This window comes from Petromyzon marinus, chromosome 60, assembly GCF_048934315.1.
Source record: "Petromyzon marinus isolate PM22_M1 ecotype Great Lakes invasive population chromosome 60, UKy_Petmar_22M1.pri1.0, whole genome shotgun sequence".
Classification (NCBI taxonomy): domain Eukaryota; kingdom Metazoa; phylum Chordata; class Hyperoartia; order Petromyzontiformes; family Petromyzontidae; genus Petromyzon; species Petromyzon marinus.
In genome coordinates, this window is record NC_133726.1 from 3,819,713 (window position 1) to 3,826,529 (window position 6,817).

Sequence of the window (6,817 nt, forward strand, 5' to 3'; positions counted from 1 at the left end):
GCTGGCGTCACCGTCACTTAGTGGTGACTAGCGGCTGTTGGTATGGGCAGTGGCATGTTTGATGGCAGAGGCGTGGAGAGCAGAGTTCAGCCAAACTGCGTGAAGCCCGGCAGCGTCAGGAAACATTGATCATCAGGAAAGGGGAGCGTGCACACACAACGACCACGTGACGGTGAGCAGAGCAAACCAACCGCGTCGGTTTGCTAAAATCCCTAGCGACCCTCTGTCCACGCAGCTTCACATCCGTGCTGGAAAAATTCCATATCCCACACGCGTGCTGGAAAAATCCCGAAACCCACACCCGTGCTGGAGAAATCCCGAATCCCACACCCGTGCTGGAGAAATCCCGAATCCCAGACCCGTGCTGGAGAAATCCCAAATCCCACACGCGTGCTGCAGAAATCCCAAATCCCACACTCGTGTGGAGAAATCCCAAATCCCACACTCGTGCTGGAGAAATCCCGAATGCCACAGCGTGCTGGAGAAATCCCAAATCCCACACTCGTGCTGGAGAAATCCCAAATCCCACAGCGTGCTGGAGAAATCCCAAATCCCACACCAGTGCTGGAAAAATCCCAAATCCCACAGCGTGCTGGAGAAATCCCAAATCCCACAGCGTGCTAGAGAAATCCCAAATCCCACAGCGTGCTAGAGAAATCCCAAATCCCACAGCGTGCTAGAGAAATCCCAAATCCCACAGCGTGCTAGTGAAATCCCAAATCCCACAGCGTGCTAGAGAAATCCCAAATCCCACAGCGTGCTAGAGAAATCCCAAATCCCACAGCGTGCTAGAGAAATCCCAAATCCCACAGCGTGCTAGAGAAATCCCAAATCCCACAGCGTGCTAGAGAAATCCCAAATCCCACAGCGTGCTAGAGAAATCCCAAATCCCACAGTGTGCTAGAGAAATCCCAAATCCCACAGCGTGCTAGAGAAATCCCAAATCCCACAGCGTGCTAGAGAAATCCCAAATCCCACAGCGTGCTAGAGAAATCCCAAATCCCACAGCGTGCTAGAGAAATCCCAAATCCCACAACGTGCTAGAGAAATCCCAAATCCCACAGCGTGCTGGAGAAATCCCAAATCCCACAGCGTGCTGGAGAAATCCCAAATCCCACAGCGTGCTAGAGAAATCCCAAATCCCACAGCGTGCTGGAGAAATCCCACAAACACCCACCACCTCCAACTACCACCAACCAAATACCACCACCATCCACCACCACCACCAACCATCCACCACCACCACCAACCAAATACCACCACCAACCAACCACCACCCACCAACCACCAACACCCACCACCACCAACTACCACCAACTAAATACCACCAACCACCACCACCCACCACCACCAACCACCAACACCCACCACCAACTACTACCAACCAAATTCCACCACCACCACCATCCACCACCACCACCACCCACCACCACCAACCACCAACACCCACCACCACCAACTACCACCAACCAAATACCACCACCATCCACCACCAACCATCCACCACCACCACCAACCAAATACCACCACCAACCAACCACCACAAACCACCACCACCAACCACCAACACCCACCACCACCAACTACCACCAACCAAACCACCACCATCCACCACCAACAACCATCCACCACCACCAACAAAATACCACCACCAACCAACCACCACCACCAACCACCAACACCCACCACCACCAACTATCACCAACCAAATACCACCATCACCACCAACCAACCACCAACACCCACCACCAACTACTACCAACCAAATACCACCACCACCATCCACCACCACCACCAACAACTACCACCAATCAAATACCACCACCATCCACCACCACTAACTACCACTACCCACCCACCAAACGCGGCCGCCGCTCTGCGTCGACGTCCATCCGGACGGAGAAGGCGAAGACGAAAAGAAGTGGAGGAGGTGTCGCACAGAGACCGGGACGAGGTGAGATACAACAACCCGGTCATGGGAGTGGACTCGTCTCGCCTCGTCGTTGCAGGAGAGTTGTTGGCTACCTCAGTCAGCGCCGTCAGCGTTAGACGGCTAGTGTTTGTGTACAGGCGAGGCTGTGATACATTTGGGGAGTGTGTGGACGAGACGGTGAACGGTGTTGATAAAGAAGGTGCCCTCTTACAAACCTTGTCTCCGAATCGTTGACGCGACACATACATAGACTCGCATAGTCGCTCGCCCACACATTCACCCATCCGATTAGCACGGTTGGCTACGTACGGTGCGAAAGAAGTTCAACGTGCACACTTATGCGTAAAGTCGAATTGCTTGGACTGTTTCACTCCGTGAATTCCTCCCATCGTGCCCCTCCGCCCCATCCCCCCCCCCCCAAAAAAAAACTCTGATAACACCAAGAACCTTACTCGGTTCTAGAACTGTGCAACGCTCTCCTATCCATTGCACCTTCATCATGAGTTGTCGTTTGTTGCTGGCCCCGTTCAATCTGTTCTCTGTCTCCCTCTCTCCCCGGCACGGCGGCGGAAACGAGCGGCTTCATTAAAATGCCACCGCCGCTGTCCACCCAGCAGTGCTGATGGGTTCACTGTTGATTGCTGATCGGCAGGTCGCGTGCGGTTGGTGCGTCTCTCTCTCTCTCATCATCATCACGGTGGCTATGAGATGTTAACTACCTCCCCTGGTGCACAGGAGGTCGTGGGTTCGATCCTGACCCTCACGCCTGCTGCTGTATGTTTGGAGTTTGCGAGTCTCTCTCTCATCATCATCACGGTGGCTATGAGATGTTAACTACCTCCCCTGGTGCACAGGAGGTCGTGGGTTCGATCCTGACCCTCACGCCTGCTGCTGTATATTTGGAGTTTGCGAGTCTCTCTCTCATCATCATCACGGTGGCTAGGAGATGTTAACTACCTCCCCTGGTGCACAGGAGGTCGTCGGTTCGATCCTGACCCTCAGGCCTGCTGCTGTATATTTGGAGTTTGCGGTGTCTCTCTCTCTCTCTCCCCGTGGTCGTGTGGATTTTTCTCTGGGTCCTCCGGTTTTTCCCCCCACATTTAGAAAGACGCGTTTCGAGTCTTTGGCTGCTGTACATTTCCACGTGATGATGAGCCACTTGCTCGAGCGATCGTTTGTGACGGCCAGGTCGCGTCTGACAAAGAGCCACACAGCTCACGAGGCTATCCACATATACAAACACAGAGACGATTTCAACAGAGAAGGTGGATTCTGGCTTAGCAATCATTGGAAGGATTTGATAAACAATTTCGGGTCTTAATTGATTGTGTTCATGCTTACGGTGACTTTCAGACCACATTCCATTCTCTTCTTTTCCCCCCTCCTCTTTTCCGAACATAGATGGACTCGTCCGTCTGAACAAACCGCCAAAATCGCTGTCCGTGGTGCTAACGTTAAGGAAAAAAACCGCCACTTTTTTCAAATTTTCTTGCCGTGGTTTTCACACCTGATGATGATTGCTTGTGTTGCAGTCGAAACGTCGTGAGAATGTTGTTTTATATTTTTATTATTATTTAATTGTTTCCCTTCTATGTGACCTTACCGAAAGAAACAAGAATATAAAAATATAAGTAGTTTAGTCAATAAAATGTGGGTGGTCGTGGGTAATTCGGATCGCCACTCTCTCTCTACAGCCTCCTGACGGTGGTCCCAGACAGCTTTGACCAGGATCCCACCCTGGTAACGGTTTTGACAGAACCACGAGGTAGGATTTCGAATGCCAATGTGGCTGATGATGGGGCCGATGTTGGCTTTTGGGGAAGAATTCGGGGGATTGAGAGGCATGCCGTGAAGTGTCGTTAAACTGAGAAACCAGAAAATAAATTAAGCAATCATTGGAAAGATGTCATCAAACAAGTCAAACTTTAGCTGCCTTATAATTGTACAGCCATTTCCAAATTCTTCCAGTTGGTTTCTCTCATTTTCGACAACCGCTCGCCATCGCCTCTCCGTCCCCCTAACCCCCTGCAGCATAACAAAAGGCGGCTTAACTTCCTGGCTCCTCCCTCCCCATTAACCTATATATAATCTCGGGTGTCTTAGAGCTCTTCACTTGATACAGCTATTTTGCTGTGACGGTTTCCACCTGAAGACGGAAGCTTGTGTTGCCTCCAAAACGTCGTGATTTAATTTAGTTGTTTTCATTTATTTTATTTTACCTACGCGACTTTACCAGAAAAAAAACCCCCAATGAGTACAAACAAAAAATACTCAACTGAAACAGTAGTAATTCTTGCTCTCAAAACGATTGCCTTACCTACCGACTCTGGATCTCTTTCTTAATCAGTTCTGCTGGAGATGTATCCTCAGCGTTTGACACCACCGGGCAGTCATCGACGTACGAACCTGCTCTGTTACCGAGGCCCGTTCGTAAGTGGAATGGTTCGTAAGTCGAAACTCAACAAAAAATGCACTGCTGTATTTAAATAGCCATATGGTCAGTGTTTATTAAATGTGTTACGGTTCAAAAAGGGCCGCAGTGGTACACAAATAATGAAGAAGTAGTGTAGATTTGCATGTAACAGTGTCAACGAAAAGACTGTGTAGTAAATAAAACATCCATAATGGAGGTTTTTGGGTTAGATCGCGTAAACGAAATGAAACACAAAATTAAGTAACATGAATAGAAAATAAAATGTTTTATTTTCACTTACCGGGAGTCTTGATGCTGTCTTGCTTGTCGGAAGGAGCGTAATGAGTCACCAACAATTGCACACAACAACAACCGCCATTCGCCACTAAGTGGCGCTGACGTCACCACGGCGCTTGTGCCAGGCTAGGTGCACGTTAAAGCCACGTGAAGTATCGACTGCCCGCTGGCAGGAGGTCACGGGGCAGACCCAGATGGCATGGGTCGACTGAGATGAGTGGCCGATGCATTACCTGTGCCCCCTACTGTGCCAACTTGCTGTGCTTTAGCCGCCCGGCGCTCCGCTCATTGTTGTGAGCGTCGCTCACAACTGCCCAGTAGCAGCGTCCTTCACGAGCCTCCTCCACAGAGGCCGATCTTGACACCGCTGGTACCAGTGATCGGCAAGTCCACTCAGCTCCACATCCTCTTGTACCACATCACTCCATCTCTTCTCTAGCCCATGCCGCGCCCGTTTAGCCCCCTCGATCCAGCCGAACAAAAGCTGTTTCGGCATGTGGTGGCTGGGCATGCGGGCTACATGACCCAGCCAACGCAGCCTTGCCTTCCGGAGGAGCTCACCGATGGGATTATATCCAGATATTTCAAGGACCTGTGAGCTCCTCACACAATCCAGCCTGGTTAAACCCAGGATGTGACGTAGGCAGGCCAGCCTGAATATTTTTCAACGGTTTTATTTAACTTCACTTGTGGTGTTTGCCGTGGGTCAAATCTTGTAATAAAAATTTAGTCCACTTCCTGTTGTCCAATCAATTCCAAATATTACACACGTACTCAGATCCGGTGACAATGCATGCCTGTATCAAAATCGGCATCAATTAATCAATGGCCCCCTTTCAAGCAATTAACATTTTGCATGGACGGCTTATTAATTAAATATTTATTTGGGTAGACAAAAAAAGCCGCGGTCTCTAAACTCTGAAATCGCCTCGCCCAAGAAGCAGTCGCCGCTCGTCTCTTGCCATCAAGATGTCGTCCACTTTCCGTTGTCCAATCGAGTTATTGACTTTTTAGTGCACTTTAAAATAAAACCATTTAACATTTTTTTTTAAAAGGAGTTTATTAACTGGTGTAGGTGTTCCATTAAGGGGGTGGGGTGGGGGGGGGGTGTCCACGTTTCGCAAGCGTAGAGAAGGGAGGGCATGACTGTGGCCGAGAAGACGCAAAGCTTTGTGTCGAGTGACAGACCAGGTAACTTCCACACGGCATTACGCAGCCGACGAAAATATAATACCGTTCGGCTGAATTCGTAGTGAGACTTCTGCTGTCAAACCCGAACTGGTCACACAGCTTAAAGGACGCGACCTGGGCTGGCTGTCTTCACTCCAACGCTGTCCTCTGGACAGTCCAGGCCCTTCACCTGATGAAGGCCACTTGTGTTGTGGCCGAAACGTTGTGATTTTTTGTTATTTTATTTTTGCCTACGTGACTTTACCGAATAGAACCAAAGAGTATGGTCATAAGCCCCCTGTCAGACATGGAAACCTCTCCACTCTCTCCACACTGCCCCGCCACTAATGGGGAGTTTTGGTGGAGTATTTGATGACACAAAAGAGTTTTTGAGGGGTTGATGGTAATAGTTGATGGTAAGGCCCCACCTCTTAGTATCACGCTCCAGGTAAAGCATCAGTGCTTCCAAAAGGTGTATGGAATCGATTCTGGGTTATCTCGATCACGCTAAATGAAATCGAATATTCACATTGCGGGTATGGATCACGCCAAGAGGAATCGACAACGACCGTGCTATTAACCGGAATCGATTACATGAAATATGTACTGATGTCATCACATGTGTGGAATCGATTATCTGATATCGTGATCACGATCAATCGAATCGAATATTAACATTGTGGGTATTGATCTCGCCAAGAGGAATCGACAACCCGAACTCTCTTACCTGAACCTTTTCTAACCCTAATCTTACCCCTAACCCTAACCCTACCCTCTAACCCTAAGCCCATCACCATAATCCCTAAACCCTAAATTATATCCCTAACCCTCTAACCCTAAGCTAACCCAACCCTAACCCCTAGCTCCAAACGGTAACCCTAAGCCATAACCTCTAACCCATATCCCTCTAACCATAACCTCTAACCCTCTAAGCCTAACCATTAAGCCAGACCCTAAACCCTAACCATAACCCCTTACCCTCTAACCCTGATCCTAACCCCTTA